General features: G+C 35.6%; 2 long non-coding RNA genes across 2 annotated transcripts; both read right to left on the bottom strand.

The window, feature by feature from the left end:
- Positions 1 to 5735: 5735 nt before the first annotated feature.
- On the bottom strand, positions 5736 to 7884 carry LOC147581951 (uncharacterized). The gene is made up of 3 exons (XR_015249799.1): positions 7740 to 7884; positions 7107 to 7170; positions 5736 to 5772 (listed from the first exon to the last, which is right to left on the bottom strand). It is a non-coding gene; the product is annotated as an uncharacterized LOC147581951 (long non-coding RNA).
- A 6553-nt stretch (positions 7885 to 14437) lies between these two features.
- Positions 14438 to 18094, bottom strand: LOC147581952 (uncharacterized). The gene is made up of 3 exons (XR_015249800.1): positions 18048 to 18094; positions 16625 to 16753; positions 14438 to 14698 (listed from the first exon to the last, which is right to left on the bottom strand). It is a non-coding gene; the product is annotated as an uncharacterized LOC147581952 (long non-coding RNA).
- Positions 18095 to 19125: the final 1031 nt, after the last annotated feature.

The raw sequence follows: 19125 nt of genomic DNA on the forward strand, positions 1-19125 counted from the left end.
TCTAAGCCACTTGCTAAATGTGCATTAGTTTTCCTTATGTGTATGATTAAAATTAAAGGCAAGATTTTGATTAGTATTCTAGAGGTTTCATGAAAATTGGATGAATTGGAATGTCTTCTAGTACAGAAGATTTTGAGGATAAAATGAAATTGCTTAGATGATTTTCATGCCCCTTAAATAACCACCCAGGTATGTTAAGAATTGCTATGTCATAAACTACTTTATTTCATAATCATTGTCCCAGAAGGTTATGAAATAGCACTGTGTCTCTTTTCTTTAGAAATTTTGGTACAGTAAAGACTATTATGAGTTTGGGCCTATAATGGTTGCAGAAAAATTATATTGGGAATCAAAATAAAGATGGGTGGAATGGGTTCAGTTGTGTCCATCCCACAGAAGATACACTGAAGCCACTCTCCCCAGTAACTCAGAATGTGACCTTATCTGGAAATGGGCCACTGCGGATGCAATTGTGATGAGTTCGTATTGGAGTAGAGTGGGCACTTAATCCATTTGACTGGTGTATTCCTAAGAAGAGAGAGACTCACAGGGAGAAGATTGCTTTGAGGCAAGAGAGGCAGAGATTGAAATAAAGCATTTACAAATCCAAGAATTCCAAGATTGCCAATAAATTGCTAGAAACTAGGTAGAGGTGAAGCAAGATTGTGCCCTAGAGATGTCAGAAAGAGCAAGGCTCTACCGATAGAATATGAGAACATAAATTTCTGTTGCTTTTAGCCACCAGTTTTGATATTCTCTTATGCACCCCTGGAAACAAATACAATGAGAGAACCAGTAACTGCTTGATAAATCAATTTATTATTAATGACAATTTTCTTTTTAAATTTTATAATTTAATTAAAACAGAGGGGAAAAAAGGAAATTTCAAATAGGAGACTTCCATGACTATTGTTTTAAAAATATTGATCATTGATCTCAGGTGTGGATTGTTCATGTAATACTATTTGATTGGAATTCTCTTTTGTTTTGAAAAGTTAGAATTTATTGATGGGTCCAGTTTTTTTGGGGGGGGATTTTTTTTCTTTTAATGAAAACATTATATAGAAAAGACGCAATTATATAGAAAATATATATTTTGTAATATCACGGCATGTCTGAAATAGCTGTAGTTTTAGCTACAGTAGGAGCTGGCTTTGATCTCTAATAACTAAAGTAGAAGTTTTAGTTTTTGAAGTTTTATGATTTTGCTTTGAGCTATTGGAAGTAGTGATCTGGGAAAGAATGGAGATAATGGATCAGAAAGTCATCAGGACTAGAACATCAGGCTTCCAAAAGCACTATGATGATGATACAATCCAAAGAATAATGATAATATGAAAGTATAATAATAAGAGATATTTGTACTTTCTTTGGGTTTCCTAGCACCTGAATCTCTCTTATGCTTCGAGACTTCCTCAGATGGGACCAGTTATTTTTAAATTCTGATATACTACATACCATAATAAAAGTAAAACTGAGTGTTTTAATTACTTTTCACATGATTTTAAAAGTACTTTGGGTGTATTCATTATACCCGGGCTACAAAATTTTGCTAGGTGGGTAAAGGACGTTTGAATAGGAAGAATCATCATGAAAGACAGCAAATAGGACTTTCCACCAAGCCTGTGGATAAAGAGAAAACATTCTTTTTATTAAATTTGAACGACAGACCAAGTCATTGCTAATACCCTTATGCTTTCTTGTTTTTTGACTTGTATCTAAATATATTCCTCTGTGACTGACCAGGTGTTCACAGTTGCCCATTTGTTACTCTTTGCTTGGTCTGGATTAGAGGCTTAAGAGGCTTCTCTCCTTCCTATAGGCTCTGAGCTCTGTTTAGCCCAAGTCTGAAGAAGCAGTAAGAATGGAATGTGCCCCCTTATCAACTTACCCTGAGAATCAGCTAACCACAGTGCACACTTTCTCTCAGATCCTACTGGTTTCCCCTGCTTGCCCAAGCTCCCCTCGAAAGTTTCTGCTGATCTTTGCTTACTTCTCTTTAGGCAGTGAAAGAAAAGGTTTTTCTGTTGGATTTTGAGACACTTGGCAGATTTCTGAGATTTAAGCATTCTCCTCATTTAGGCAATGGATTTTGTTCTGAATAAAGTCTTTCCTTAACTAAGTTTGGGTTTGTTTTGATTTGACATGACACAAGATCCCTTACCAAAAACTGGGCCTTGGTTAAAATCATCCACAGAGGAAAGCTGACTAGAATTGTTCTCAAATACTTATATAATCGGACTCTGCTTTAGAGTAAATTGCTACCATCTCTATTAGTTTTTTTAATTTTCCTCAAGCTTTTATATCTCATCCTGAATTATTTTGGTAGTTTCTCAACGGCCTTCTTCATTGTCTATCTAGATTCCTCTCTCTCCAGGTGCTATAGACCTGCCGGTAAAATAGGCCTAAATACTTCTTTCTGAAATGATTTTCTGTGTGTGTTTTTACATCCATCTTTAAAACTAGATAATGAGCTGTGGAGTGCAGAGATTCTGGCTAATGGTATTTATATCTCTAATGGCTGTCTCACTGTTGCTCGTGATCTGGTCAATTAATAGCCCATGCCTGAATGAACATCAATTTCATTTCAAACCTTATTTTCTCAAATAATGACAGAAGGATTTGTATATATTTCCAATTGTTTCTTTCAATCTTTTAAAGAACTCCTTGATTTCCATATCTTCAAATTTACTATGCAAACGAATTACATACTAAGTAATTAGATTTCTTGGTACTTTAGGGGGTTAAGGAATATTGAATCATTATTGAAAAATTGATTAAATGAATTTTTATCTTTTTTGTTCCCTAGTCACTTTTCAATCTGAATACTATGATTTCACACTTAACATAGCCAGAGTATTTTTAACATTCCCTACTTAGACCAAGCAAAACATAGGCACACGGCAAAATCCCCTGGGGGAAAACACCACCACCACCACCACCACCACCAACAACAACAACAACCAAAGCCAAGAAACATATGGGAAACAGTGGAGCACTGTCTTTCTGAAAGGAATATTGCTGAGCACTTTTACTTGCTAATGCAATGTTGACAACTTCATCCATGTTTTTTAATCCTTCGTTGATTTAGTCTTTCATTCAACTCATCGTCAAATCTGTCGATTGCCTTTACTAAGGGTCTCTTTCTCATATTTCACGCAGACTCTTTCTATCACCGACCTATTTCTCTCTCTCCATCCTTCAGCATAACTATAGCCTACTCGTTTCATCCATGTTAATCTCTCCCAAACAATATTTTATTTAATTACTTAAATTTCTTTTAAGTTTATTTATTTATTTTGAGAGAGATGGACAGAGCATGAGCAGGGGAGGGGCAGAGAGAGGGAGAGAGTGTGTTTGTACTGTCAGGGCAGTGCCGGACATGGGGCTTGAACTCACGAACCGTGAGATCATGACTTGAACTGAAATCAAGAGTCAGTGGCTTAACCGACTGAGCCACCCAGGCACCCCATCTCCCAAAAGATATTTTATATATATCCTTCCTTGATCAAATATTATTCATCTATTACCTAATGGTTAGGGAGTCAAGTTCAGATTCTTTGCCCTATCTTTAATGGCAATAGGGAATTAAATTTGAATTAAAACCCCATGTGCACGTAATTATAATTCAAATCCTTGGGAACTATTTTTACTCTGAAATGTAGGGCAATCTTATTTTTCCCCCAAAATATTGCTTAATTTTATGGTGAAATATTGAATCATTCATAGAATTCATAACATTCAATGTTGAGTTAGATAAAATTGACATTCTAAAAGCAAATTGGTAATATCTCCTTTCCTTCTTGTTGGCATTATATTCGACCAGTTGTCCCTATCCTATTGCTTGTCAGAATCCCCAAGGAAAAGTTTCAAACTTTATTGTGTTATGAATCTTATAAAAATATAGGTTCTGATTGTATAGGTCAGGGTGTGGCCTCAGACACTAACTTTCTGACAATTGATACAGCTGCTATAAAGATTAAATTTTAGAAGAAAACGTTTTAAACAATATTAGGCACAGATTTAGGGGCAGGGCAGCCTGCCATCTGCAATTACAACAATTCTGACCAAGGTCGTTTATGTAATGTGTTTTAGTAGTTTTACCAATTCAATGAATTGGCTCAATATCATCATAATGCCTGTTTTGTCCATGAGAAAATGAAGATTAAGAAAGATTAGGAATAGCTCAAGGTCATGAAACAGTAATTATCATAAGCAGGACGAAGATAATGGTGTTCCCATTCTCACATCCCAGCCCTTAACCCTACCAGGACAGAAGATTTCTTTTGGAAACATGTTGGTAAATAACTTACATTTTAGGAGAGCCACACCAGCAACTGGGGCTGCTTTTGGTTTAATACCTGGCTTTTGTTTTTTCTTGTTTTCATGTCACCATTGATAGTTCTGAAGAATATAAAATGTTACTAGCCCCAATTTACCTCTGGAATCATATCCTGGGATTAACGAGCAAAATTGAAAGGAGCTGGATAAGGAACTGGTATGTCATTTGTTGGAAGTATCCAAGGATATTGACGTGGCCGATTTCCATACCATCTCTAGATAGAAACAAAATAAAGGGACAATTGCAGAGAATTGAGACAATGACCGTGTAAACCTATTTCACAATAATTTTCATTAAAAACTTAGATTGTTAATGTTGGTAGGAACTTATATATCATCTACATGATTGTTTTTTTTTAAACTTGGGTTAGGCTTCCCTTTTTTAAATGTTTAGAAGAAGATAAAAATGATAAATGATTTACTTTTTACTGTTTGTTGACAATTTTGCCATTTCATGATACATGTGGGGCCATTGATTATAGCCAACCACTTACAAAAGGTTTCTATATTCTTTATAACATTACCTTCAAGCTCCTACTTCAAGCTTCCTATACCCCCTTGAATATTCCAGGGAGAAGGAAAGTTACTAATCCAGGTCAGGTGGAGCTGCTACTTTGACTTTTGACTTATAATAAGCTTCCTCTCTCTTAGTAGTCCCATATTCTTTAATATTAACTCTGTTAATCCAAATGTCCCTCATCTCTCTTTCTAATTCTTTTTATTTGGTGCCAATTGGCCAATTTTGGTGCCAATTTATCTATTTATTATATTACTAAGAATTTTTGAGACCTTATCACACTGATATGACATGTCAAAATAATAAGGGATATCGATAGTACATTTTACTAAGAAAAATGTTAAGTAACTGAGGTTTTCTATCTTACTTAACATGGTCATTTAACTTAACCTAATGACTTTATCACTCTCCAAAAGAATCAGAGGGTGGAGACACCACCTCGTACATGTTATTAGCAGCCTCTATGCTCCTTTAGGCATGTATCGTACTTAAAAGAATTAGAATTTCAGCTATTTTTCTGGCCAATGCAATTATTTGTCAGACAGAGATACTTAAGTATCAAGAGAATAGTTGGCTTCTTCAGGGTGGCCTTACAAGTTTCCATTTAATTGTTACTAGTTGCACAAGACTTGGGGTCTTTTACCAGTGTATAATAAATAAGTAAAATCAATGTGTACTTTAATCATTAATTATATGGAGATGATTCAGAGATGAGTATTGATGCTTCTCATAGAATAAATATTCACGAACAGAATATGTCTGTACGATACCATATTATCAAGGGAATACTCACAAACGATGGAGGATACGATCCATGTTTCTGTTAAAAAAACAAATTAAAATGTTAATACATGCTTAATTGTCAAGTTTACCAGTGGATGAAAGTGTCTTACCTCTTCAGATGAATCAGCTCCCTGGGAAAAAAGAAAAAAATAATAATGAACACCTTCATTTTATAACTCCAAATTGAGTGTAAAAATGCACCAAGCTGCCATAATTATGATTAAACATAATGAAGACAAAGTCTTAGCTGCTGATACACTAAACTAGTTTTTGTTGTTGTTTTAGTTGTCTAATGACATCTTTAAAATGAATGAAGAGTAGGTTTTGTTATACTTAATTTATTACATTCTAATATCAACTCACACTTGCCCAATTTTGTGTGTGTGTGTGTGAAAGGAAGAAATACCAGTCATGTATGAATGGTAGAGAAATTGAAAAGCTACACTTCAGACTTGTTTAAAACAATTTTTTTAACAGCTATGTTTCATGTAGGTTAAGAGCTACTTATATGAAAATGTTTTATGTGATAATAGAGTCTGGTATTATGTTTTTCTCTATTCTTGAATTTTTATTTTTCCAACTTCTGTCATTTTACAAAAAATAAATTTACTGTGATACCATACACAATCTTTTTGAAACATCCACTAGACTTTGTCGGATTAGTTGGAAAAGTATTATTATTTCTTGATGAATTTCTCTGTAACTAGACACAAAGAATACCAAAGCAAAAGGGACCATTAATTTGAAAAGAATAATAAAAAAAAGATAGAGGGAGGACAATGAGGAGGATGTGAAGGAGGAGGAAGAGGAAGAAGAGAGGGAGGATGAGGGGAAGGACATAAGGAGGAGGCTGACGAAGAGGAAAAGAGAGAGGGGACTGAAGACGTTAGGAGGAAAAGGAGGAGGAGAAGGAAGTGAAAAAGGAGCAGGGGAATCAGGAGGGGTGTAGGTAGAGTAAGAAGACAAGGAGGAAAGGAGAGGGCTGAAGAGCAAAAGGGGAAGGAGGAGAAGGAGGAGGTTAGAAGATGGAGGAGGAAAGGGAGGAGGTAGAGGAAAAGGAAGAAGTGGAAGAAGAAGAAAGCTTCTAACAGGGCAGTTTTACCTGGTGACACACAAGTAAATGACAATACAGGCAGAAGCTCCTGAAATTTGTTTGGCCTAGACCTTATAATATTTAAATGTCTTTTATTAGCTTCTCAGTCCCACATCTTTATGAAGCTCTTTAAAAATTTTTATTTTTACATTAAATTGATTACATTTGAGTGTCCATGTTAGTTTAGTGTGTGTGTACCCAAGATTTATTCTAAATCCTTAATGAACATATTTAGATTGATTAAATGAAAATGCCCATATAAAAACTTTAAAGCCATGTTCAGGAAAATGCAAACATAGGTGAAAATACAATAAGGAGAATCCTTGGATAACTACTGAAAACATATTCTTCAAAATTCCCGGATATACTTACGATCATGGCAACCATGAGAGCCATGATAAAGACAAAGACAAGGATCTTCATATTTGGCTGAGTCCTGTGAAAGCATATGTGAAAATCAGTAGCACATTCATTCCTATATTTATAATACTGGAAATGCAAAGACAATTGAAACACATTGCCTGACATCAGGGAACCTTAGAGACTGGTGGGGACCTTGATTAGTAAAGATAAGCACCATGATATGGAAATAGTAAGGGCTATGGAAACACTCAAAAGGGACATCTTGAACAGACCAAGAGGATGGGGGCATTAAAGTAAAGCAAAAGCGAAAATTGTGCTAGGCTATATAGGATAAGTAAGGAGAGGTGCTGGGAGCCAGCCAAGAGACACAAACGAGAGAGAGGATTGCATGTTGGAAATGATATCACTCAGCATGTAAGGGGGACACTGATGGAAACAGACTGGCTCCTTAGATTGTTGTGAGATTATAGGGTCCACAGAATGACAGGAAGAGAGTTAAGGCAGTGTTTAAACAAATGTTTAGAAGGAAAAAAGGCAAGCAACAGGGACTGATTTTATAACAGAGTGCAGGAAAATGAGCCAGGTTCCTGGCTTGAGAATGGTGTAGATGATGTGACCCCGGTATTAGAGCATGAATGATACCTGGCAGAGAAAAATCAATTTGCAAAGAAGTTTCAGGGAGAACATCTGTAGGTACTTTGACAAATTGAATTTGTAAAAACGATATGCTTCTCCAAATTTTCTTCTTTAACCAAATTAATGCTATCTCAGATTATTTGGTATTGGTTTGTAATTCTCTCTATGCAAGTGAGCACAATTTTATTGCTGTTGAAAAAGAAAGAAAGTAGATTATTTATTTCTGAATTGAAGACATATAAATAAAAACATTTTCAACTATAAAATAAATAATAGGTATTGTCTTTTTTTTTTTTGAAGCCACCAGTTTAGGTAGAACAAATAGTAACAACTTATGTCTAGTGATGGAAGAGACTGTTTTTCTGCTAAATAACTCTAAATATTAAACATATGCAATAGAACTAAGGCTGATGGCATTTTCCATGTTCCTAACTGCTTATTTGGCCTTATTGGTTTAAACCAGAACTGTTACATTACATTAAACAAATTATAAAAATTAAATCTTCTTGGTGAAGTTTTTCTATGATCTACTAGTTAAACCAAATATTCAGTCATATGATACAATATAGGGTGTAACTTTTAGTGTTATTACTGGCATTTTGTTGAAAGTAGAGGATTGAGAGAGATTTGCAGAAGGCAGTCTTGCATAGATAGATAGATGATAGATAGATAATAGATACACAGAATGATAGATAATACATAGATAGGATGATAGATAGATGATAGATAGACAGAGGTGGGTCTTTGAAAAAATATTTCTCAAGGAACACAATGATAAATAGTATAAACTTTTTTAAGCCAAATTATGATTAAAATGAAAATGAGTTAAATAAAAGAAATTATTAAATTAAATAGTCCTTTATGCCATGTTAATGATGCAGAAAAACAAACTATTTTGAATGATGAAAAGAACAATGAAAATGTTATGGACAATGAATTAATGCTGGGAATAAAGTAATATTTAAAAAAAGATGATTTAAACCTTTGAAATACACACATTTCCAAAGGAGAGCTGACACTATTCAAGAATTCATTTTCTCATGAAATTTAAACTCCAACTTTAAGCTAAAGGTAAAAGTAATTATTAACAAAGTCAATGTCACATATTTAGTCAAAGAAATAAAAAGACTTTTAGAAAATCCCACCAGCAGAGGTGATGGACCATATCTCTTCTATTTTCCACATCATTCTCTTTATACAATCATTGCTGTCAATTCAGAGGCACTGAAATCCTGAACTCAAATTTAGATCCTCACATCAGGTTATTATGTCTTTCAATTGTTTCTTTATGACAAATTATCAGTCAGTAATATACATTTTATAAATGGTTTTCAACTGATTCTAGCAAACAAAGATAAAAATAAGACATCATATTTGATTCTACATGAATATATTACCTGATATCCAAGATAAGACTCAAGAGTCAGAGGCTGAAATTCTGAAGCCCTGAGAGATGATGTGCTTTTCCTGAGAACTTATTTAAATACACTCATCCTCCATGTGTTATTCTAAATCATGTCAAATATGAGATCCTATTATGAAACTGACAATAATGCTGAAAATCTGTCCCCGTAGAAACCAAGATAAACAGAACACAGTGATTCACAATAGAAGGTTGTAAAGCTGATGGCCAGGACACAAATGGATCCATTCAGTAAGAATCTCAGTGCTAGTCTAGGCATTTGTAAATAAGACAAAAGGAAAAGTTAGGCAAAAGAGTCAATCAAATGTAAAATGATGGAAATGGAAAAAAACTTTCTTTGGAACACCATCTACCTTATTCCAACAAATATACATCTGAAATAGAACTACTCAATGCCAAAAATGGTATCATTTAAAAAATTTTATCTGTCTAAAATGTGGTGGCAACTGTCATAATAAAATTAGTCTTCACTTATTTCAATATGTTTGCTGCAATTTATTAGACTGTGCTTTTATTCTGCTGACTTTGGAATATTTTAAATCTTAATGTGTATCCAAAATTTGGCAAAACTCACTAATCCACTAAGTGCTGTATGACAAAATAATTCTTATTTTCAAATCAAATGGCCATAGATGCTTAGTACCACAAATCTCACAGGTAACTGAAGCTATTTGTGGATTTAATTTATTTCCTCTGAATCTTTAAGGGTTCATGTTTCTCTGTGAAAGCCATGTGTACATGATTACAGTAGATAGAAGGGAAGTTTCCTTTCACTTAATCTCTAGGTAAATTTGTATAACAATTCATGTCTTTTCTACTGGTTAAATAATTCACTGTAGTCAGAGCCGAATATTAGAAAATCACTTTAGGGTTTGTAGATTTTTTGTCCTAGTCCCTTGTTACTCAAAATGTGATCAGAGGAACCATCAGAATCAGAATCACCTGAGAGTTTGTGGAAATGCGAGTTCATAGGCCTTCTTTCAAGACTGACTGCATCAGAAGCTTGGAGGTAATTATTTGTGTACCATAAAGTTTTAAAAACCAAATGATAGACTCATAAATGTATTATTTGTTTATAGTTATAGACTAGATACTATAAGGAAAATTTAAGGTTTAATTATTCTCAGGTGTTTTAAGAAAATATTCATTAGGTAAATCTTCTGTGCTATATTTGAACCATCTATTAGAAATTGTTGTTATTCTCTGGGTAGTATACAAAACATTACAAATGTTTTATAAGGTGAAGAAAGAATTGTGATCAAATTCAATTTAAATTATTTTATATTCTTCATTGATTTCTAAGCCCTATAGATATAAGGTTTCTTCTCAAATGCAAAGCAAAACTAATCTTTAGTATATTCTCGATGGAGAAAAAAGATATATAGGGTTTAGTAAGTATAAGTCTGATTTTTAATTTTTTTTAATGTTTATTCATTTTGTGAGAGACAGAGAGAACAGAGCGTGAGCTGGGGAGGGACAGAAAGAGAGGGAGACAGAGTCCAAAGCAGGCTCCAGTATCTGAGCTGTTGGCACAGAAACTGACACGGGGCTGGAACTCACTGATTGCAAGATCATGACCTGAGCTGAAGTCGGATGCTTAATCGACTGAGCTACCTAGGCACCCTGAAACAGGTCTGATTTTTAAAATAAGTCCTGCTTATTAATTTTGGAATTGTCATATGACTTCCTTCCTAAGTACTCTTTCTCTGTCCCTCCAAGTCTCACTTACTTTCTTCTTTCACTTAGGAAGAGAAGCATGGGGATTATGTGTGACAGTGGGAAACAAGAAGGTGGAATTTAAGCACTATAACCTTTTTGTATTTACTATGGTGCCGCCCTCAGGGACAGTAGTTCATTTTATAATATTGATGGGCCAGAACATGTCCTGATATTTTATAATTAAGTAAGACAGTTATCATTTCTTCTATAATCAATCACCATTCTGTTTGAAAATGCCAGGGTTTACATTTACAAAGGAAAAATAAATAAAGAGCTATTGCTATATCAAAATGTGACATTCATTTGGAGGCATTATTATGTAAACAATGATGGGTATTTGTGGTGGTATTTTGCCGGATATATTTTCTCCCTCTCTTTCTTCTCCACATGTTATTTTTCCTCCTTGTTCTTCATTTGTCTCACAATGAAAAAGTCTATGACAAAATCCATGATGTTTATTTATTTAACGTAAAAAACATTTTGTGCATATTCTCTTGTGAATCATGAAAATGAAGAGGGAATCCACAGTAGATTAGCAAATGTAGAGGAATGCATCAGTGGTCTGGAAGACAGGGTAATGGAAAACACCCAAACTAAACAGCAAAAAGCATAAAGAATTTTAATAAGTGAATATAGGTTAAGTGATCTCTTAGACAACATAAAAAAAATGATCATTTGCATTATAAAGGTCTAAGAGGAAGACAAAGAGAAAGGGGCAGAAAACTTTGTTATTTATTTATTTATTTATATTATTTGAAGAAATAATACCTCAAAGTTCTCCAACCTAGCGAAAGAAATGGACATCCAGGTTTAAATGCATAGAGAATTCTGGACAAGATGAACCCATAGAGGTCCACTCCAGGAAACACTAATTGAAATGTCAAAGATTAAAGATAAGAGAGAATTTTAAAGCACCAGAGAGGAGCAAATGTCACATACAAAGGAAACCCTGTAAGTCTATTAAGTGATTTTTCAGCAGAAACTTTGTAGGCCAGAAAGGAAGCGTATGATATATACAAAGCGTTGAAAGGAGAAACTCTGTAACCAAGAATACTCAACCCTTGAAGGTTATCATTCACAACTGAAGGAGAGATAAAGAGTTTCCCAGAAAAACAAAAGGTAAAAGAGTTGGTCAACACTAAACTAGCCTTATAAGAAATGTTAAAGGGAGTTTTCTAATTGGAAAAGAAATGACCATAATTCGATGTAAGAAACTGTGGATAAAAAGATGTAAAATATGATAGCATATACATAAAAAGTAGAAAGTAAAAAAAAGAAGTTTTTTTTTAGAACGTGTTTGAACTTAAATGATCATCAACTTAATATAGACTGCTATCCATTCAGGATGGTGTTTATAATACTCACGGTTAACTGCAAAACCCCAAACTTATAAGAGATGCACAAAAAAAAGAGAGAAAAAAACCTAAACATAACTACAGAAATCCATGAAGATTGAGAGCAAACAAGAGGGAAAGAATTGGTATATACACACACAGGTGCATGTACACATATGCATGCACACACATACGCACAAACACAAACAGGAATATTACACCGCCATAGAAAGAATTAGATGCTGACATTTAAAGCAACATGGATGGACATAGAGGGTATTATGGTATGTGAAATAAGTCTAATAGAGAAAAACAAATACCATATGATGTTACTATATGTAATCTCTGAAAACAAAAAAACAATGAATAAACATGCAAAAAAGGCAGATTCAAACCTATCAATTCAGAGAACAATCTGATTGTTTCCAGAGGGAAAGGGGTGGGGATGATGGACAATGGGGACTGCTAGTTACATGCTTCCAGTAATGGAATGAATGACCCATGGGAATAAAAGACACAGCATAGGGAATATAGTCAATGGAATTATAGTAGCATTCTATGGCGACAGATGGTAGCTACGCTTGTGGTGAACACAGCACAACAGGTAGAGGGGTGTTTCTGTGTTGTACACCTGAAACCAATGTAACGCTGTGTGTCAAATATAATCAAATTTTATTTTATTTTATTTAAAAAAAATTTTTTTTTCAACATTTATTTATTTTTGGGACAGAGAGAGACAGAGCATGAACGGGGGAGGGGCAGAGAGAGAGGGAGACACAGAATCGGAAACAGGCTCCAGGCTCTGAGCCATCAGCCCAGAGCCCGACGCGGGGCTCGAACTCACGCACCGCGAGATCGTGACCTGGCTGAAGTCGGACGCTCAACTGACTGCGCCACCCAGGCGCCCCTATAATCAAATTTTAAAAAGAGAAATGGAAAAATTAGATCTTTTGTTCCTATAGCATTTATTATAGGATGTGTCCTTTTATCATAAGAGAAAAATTGTTTTGTAAAATAATTTCAGCACTATTTGCAGTGGCAGAAATGTTGTCAGTTCATGGACTGTTGTGTCTTCAGAGTCTTAGAATAATGTCAGGTATGTAGTACCTACTCTATGGATATTTGAATAAATAGATTTAAAGATGAAATTAGGCAGTACATGAATAGAAGAGTTTTCAAAAACTTTTTGTTTATATTAATAAGCATCTGAAAACTGTACATGTAAGTACATAGTAACCTTGTGACTTGGGTTATGATTATATAAAGTTTCTCTTAAAAAAACACTGGTAACCAGTCTGGGGTAAAAATATTAGATTGTCAAAGGCAGGGAGTCCATGTGAACTCTTAAATAAGTGTTTAAAATGATCCAGGATGAAGCCCAGGTGAGTGGGAAAGTGTTGATGCCCAGTGGAAACAGGTGGGATGGAATGCTAAGGGGTAACCTCAAAACAAGATGATTCTTTGAAGTCCAGCAAAAAGTCCTCTTGATGTACTTGTTTCCCCTTCTCCAATATACATCACAAAGTGACTCTAGGCACAAATTGCAAGGCCATCAAGGCCTTGGCCCTGCCCTTTGAGCGCCTCCCAGCCCCCACTGCTCTCAAGCCATGCTCAGCTCCCTGGAGTTCTCTCCTTACTCTGCACAGAAACCAGCCTCAGTGAGGTTGCTCTTTCTGTGCTCTTCCTCTGGTGATTAGAATGTGAGCACCGTGAAGCCAGGATCTTTGTTTGGTTTTCTGTTGTACAATAACAACCAGAAAACATGTTTGGCATATTATATGTGCTCAACATTTGTTGGAAAACAGTCTAACCACCAATGGAGGGCCTTAAAATGTTTAGGTTCCCAGTGCCTGACTTGCTTCTTATTGGGGTGATATTGTGGGCTCTCGTGTGGGCAGACAGGGACTGTGACTGCTGACTTGAGAATTTGGGTGAAAGTTTTTTGGAGTAGACACATGGGAGCAGGAAGAAATCACAGAGATGTTATAGTGAGGACTAACCTGTGCTGAGGAACCACTGTAGTTGGGCCTATACACTGAAGCTTCTAAGGCATTAAGTCTACGAGGCACATGTAAGATAGAAGGCCCTGTGAGTTTACAGTTACTCCAGTGCCGTCCACATGGCCTTAGTTAGTTGTTAGAGAACTGGTTATTGTGGTAATAGTTGCCTGGTCTCTAAATATGAGGAATGGAAATAAAAACACCACACAGATAAAAATGCATCTGAAATTTTAATGTTTGGGCAAGAGATGTGGGGTTCTGTGACTCAGCCATCATGCTGCAGACTTCAGTTAATCGTCGATACAGTTAAAATGATACCGCAATCCAGATCTAGCATATCCAACATAAACCGAAAGGAGGAATACAAACAGTGTTACACAATCTTCCTTTGGCTCAAGAGTATTGCCCTTTCAAGAAGCAATCAACATATTGGTATGAGGTGATATGATAGATGAAGAAACTATATAGAAATGATTTTTCCAGTCAAGCCTATAAAGAGAAAATTCTAGATTAGCCATAAAATTTATATTCTAAAATATGCATATGTAATATGTGTACATTGTATGTGTACACATGTGTGCATAATACATATAAACATGCTAACTGACATTCAGACAAGTAGAAATATAATTATTTACATTTAATAATAATTAATATTTATAAGTGCCAACAGAAAAGATTCTTAGCACGCATTTATATTCCAAATGAATAAATGATTGACAGATAATAGCCAGATTCTGCAATGGTTCTGTTTACTACCTGAAATAAGTGAGAAATATTTATATCTTTTAACACATTTGAAGCAATATTTTAATTTCCATCTACTGTTTTCAGCATAAAACACATTACTACTTCTTAAATGACTATGTCTTGATTTAATTTGAATCTATCTTTAAACACTTGTATTAAGCAAAATGTCCTTTGAATTTTTTTTTAAATCTCTGTAAAAATAAATCCTTCATGCTTAATTTTATTAGATGCTTTTATGTATAGGTTTATTTTGTAAATCTTAACACTTAGGAAACTTCTTTATAAAGTTGTTTCTCTTTCTGAAGATAAAGTTGAGGATATGTGAGTCAGCATCTCATTCCTATCTATCAAGTCTCTCAATTAGTGGTATTCATGATAAGCTATTGCAAAATATAAAATGAATGAATGAATGAATGAATGACATCAAAGTGAATGTTCCTATTCAGAAAATACCACCACAGCCAAGCTTTTATCCATATCAGTCATGTTTTTTTCTTCACATACAGTTATTTGGAAAAGTAGTCTAATCCCTTTTGATCATCAGGAGGACCAAACTGGTTCAGAGAACCAAGCTGTGGACCAAAGCCATGAAAGGTAAAAACCACCCCTCCATGTCATCTCCAGCTGGCATGTGTGTGCAGCGTAGCCTCAGTCGTGGAGAGTTTCAGAGGCAGGACACTAGGGCTTGACTCCTGGGTTAGAATCCTGCCTCTTGCACTGATTACACGCACTGTGATCACGGGCATTTTTTAAACCTCCCTGTGCATTGTTTACACCACCTACAAATTGCTGTTAATGGTACTACCCTCACTGATGTGAGCATGACAGAGAGTTTAGAACTGTGGCTGACGCATGCTAAGCACTCAGTAAATATCAGGCTTTACCATAGGATTTGCCATTGCCCATTTGCCATGTTGGCCACTTTATTATTTATTATTTTATTGTGAACATATATGGGTTTTGACCAGGAATTTAAATTTGAAGATGTAACTTAAGAGAGTTGATACTAGAGTTCTCTTCACAAAAGAGAACTTTTTTTGTTTTTGTTTTGTTTTTGCGTCTATATGAGATGATGGATACTTGCTAAATTTATTACAGCTGTTTCACTTCCTTAATTTCAAGTGTTTTTATAAAATAAACTAATACATTCTATATCTTCTCATCTCAAGGAATGGCTGCCAGAATCAAGCAAAATATATACACCAGTGATCAGGAAAATAAAATTCAATACAATCCAAATCTTTATCACTATTGTTATGATTTTACATTGTTAAATTTAACTGTATGATTTTTAATTTTAACTGCTGGCCTAGGTTTTAAGTTAAATTGGATATAATTTCTATGTGAGAATTTAGGATTTTTACTTATTTTATATCTTTATATGCTTTTTATCAGAAGGCCAGAAGGGGCACCTGGGTGGCTCAGTGGGTTAAGCCTCTGACTTCAGCTCAGGTCATGATCTCATGGCTCCTGAGTCTGAGCCCCTCATCAGGCCTCTGTGCTGACAGCTCAGAGCCTGGAGCCTGCTTCAGATTGTGTGTCTCCCTCTCTCTCTACCCCTCCCCTACTCATGCTCTGTCTCTCTCTCTCTCATTCTCAAAAATAAATATTAAAAATATTTTTAAAAAGGCCACGACATCTTACTTATCTAAAAATGAAACATACCAAAGTGAGAATGGATGGGTAAGTATTTTCCTTAAGGTGATCCCAAGGGTTTAGAGCTATCTGCTGTGGATGAACAGCCTGGAAATAGTGGGGGAAGGTGAACTTCTGTTGATACTGGTTGATTTTGACCTACAGAGAAATAAAATTATGAATCACTACTCACATAATCTCTGGCAGGGTGCAAAAGACAGACAGAGGCAAATGAACTCTAGCATTACCTATTTAGATAACTTATAAATTATTCTAAGTAGACCTGGCAAAAAGAGAGTGAAGTTACATAGAAATTACTGTAAACATATTTACATTATAATATTGAAAAAATCTGATGGGCATAGAGATCTGGCATATTGCCAGTCACATATTTTATGTACACAGAATCTTCCTGCTTTCAAGTTCTTTAAGCCTATTCCATAAACCTTATCATAGGTTCTTGTATGGAATAAAAGTAGAATTAAAATAACTATGTCCCAGAGAATAATCTCCAGTGCTTATGAATGGGAAGCTATGTTTTGAATTGCAAAGGACTAAGTTTTGGGTGGATCCATGGCTATAATACACAATTCAGAAGAATGCTACTGGAATCACGTTGACAAAATATAAAGGGAAGTCTAAATACCAAAGAGAATTTCCTAAAATCAGACTGGTTTTCAGTTGGGAGGATTATGGTTGGAGATCACTGAAGGAAATCCTGCTTCCGTTATAAAACCTCCAGAGGACATTTTGACATTGTATAGGACGAAGATTAGAATAATACCTAATGCTGTTGGTGCATTTAATGTGTCCCTGGCATTCTCTTATGTAGTTTACGTATATTACCCGAAATGATCTTCACAAAAGCCCCTCAGTCAACAGTGTATTTCTATGTTTACATTTCAGGTGACGGTAGTGTAGCTGACAGAGATTACGTACTTAAGAAATGTTACACACATAAAAAGTGGTGCAGCTGGAGTTGGAATACAAATATCCTGACCCCTAGCCTGTGTCCTTTCACTGAGATACATGTGTCTCCAGCCACCATATTTGGTCTAAGAATGCCTGTGGTTCCAAAATAGTCTCCAAAAGATGTTAGTTTTGAGACATCAGGTCATGGCAACTGTCCAAGAGAAGATGAAGCATAGTCACTGTACATGGGTTCCAGGGTAGGTCGTTTGGAGAAACCAAATATGATCCATTTTTGAGGTGTGCAACCATTTCAAAGTCACTCAGATAATTGCTCAAAATCATTTTTCTTAGAGATCAATCCATACCTAGCCACAAAAACAATGATTTCGTATCCAGGATGGATACAGAAATATGTGACAGAAATATGATTTATGTTGAATGTGATGTAAAACATTTATTTGGAATGAAATTATTTGTTATGACTTTTTTGGAATAAACTATAATTTGTGTGAAGGAAAAGTATAAGTTTATTAAAAGTTACCAGCTGTTTCAGGTAATTCTTTTCTTCATCATTCAGCTGAACTTCCTGTTAAGAACCAAAAGCAACTTTGGTTATAAAAGCACAAAGGAAATCACTACCCGAGAAATTAAATGTATTTCATTTCAGGAAACACTGCTTACCTCAGGGGACCCCTCAGTGGATTCCTTAGGGAAAGAAAGTACAAAGCAGCTTCACTTGGATGACACAATTGTATTTGCGTCCAGCTACTTTCGGCAGAGGAGCTAGGGCTGATGGAACACCTGAGAGCCAAGCCACTGTTTTCAAATCACAGTCCTAATTTGTGATGTCAGATTTAACCAGGAGCCAAAACACCAAAACTTTCACTGTGAGAGCCACACTGTGTGTTAACATACTAACACGTCGCTGAAGGATGTTTTCTTACAGCCTCCTCCATGTGCATCCAAACAAGGAAGAATGACCACCAAGAGGAGCAGATAACTCAGCGAGCACACAGAGCTGGTGAGGTGTGAGGGAAATGAGAGCCTGCAGGTCATTTCAGGAAGTGGCATGGGCTCTCAGGATGAGATCAGACGTGAAAGGACAGGAACGCTTCCTAGTATGACTCCTAGGGCTCTGATGAGGAAGACCTCTGTCCGGGCCACAGGCCACAGGACACCGGGCCACATCCAGGCTTTACCACCTCGCAGCGACCTTCCCATGGTGCTCCCCACCCAGCTCTTTCTGTCACAAGAGGTACTTGTGTACCACTCACCTACACAGCTCTAATGACCCTCTCTGCTATTCAATCTCCTAAATCATGTGGGGAGAGGAAAACCATGGGGAAAGCAATTTACAGACTCTTTTGTTCCTACGGGCTCTTGTTAAAAAGTGACGTTTCCGAAGAGTCAGAAGGAAAGTGCGTATTTATCTGAGAAGTTACACTAGAACAGCTAATCTTGGCTAAGTAATACTTAGTGCCATACCCCCAAGTAACTTTGAGTTGAGCATTTTTGTCACACGCTTTTTCTTTATCTTTGTTGTATATTTTGATGTTTGTTAAAAAGTTGGCAGCTTCTCATTTCTGTGAGATAACATACGAGCTAAAAATATGCTGTCC

The sequence above is a fragment of the Puma concolor genome, chromosome B1 (assembly GCF_028749965.1).
Source record: "Puma concolor isolate L17-30 chromosome B1, mPumCon1.1.hap2, whole genome shotgun sequence".
Taxonomy (NCBI): domain Eukaryota; kingdom Metazoa; phylum Chordata; class Mammalia; order Carnivora; family Felidae; genus Puma; species Puma concolor.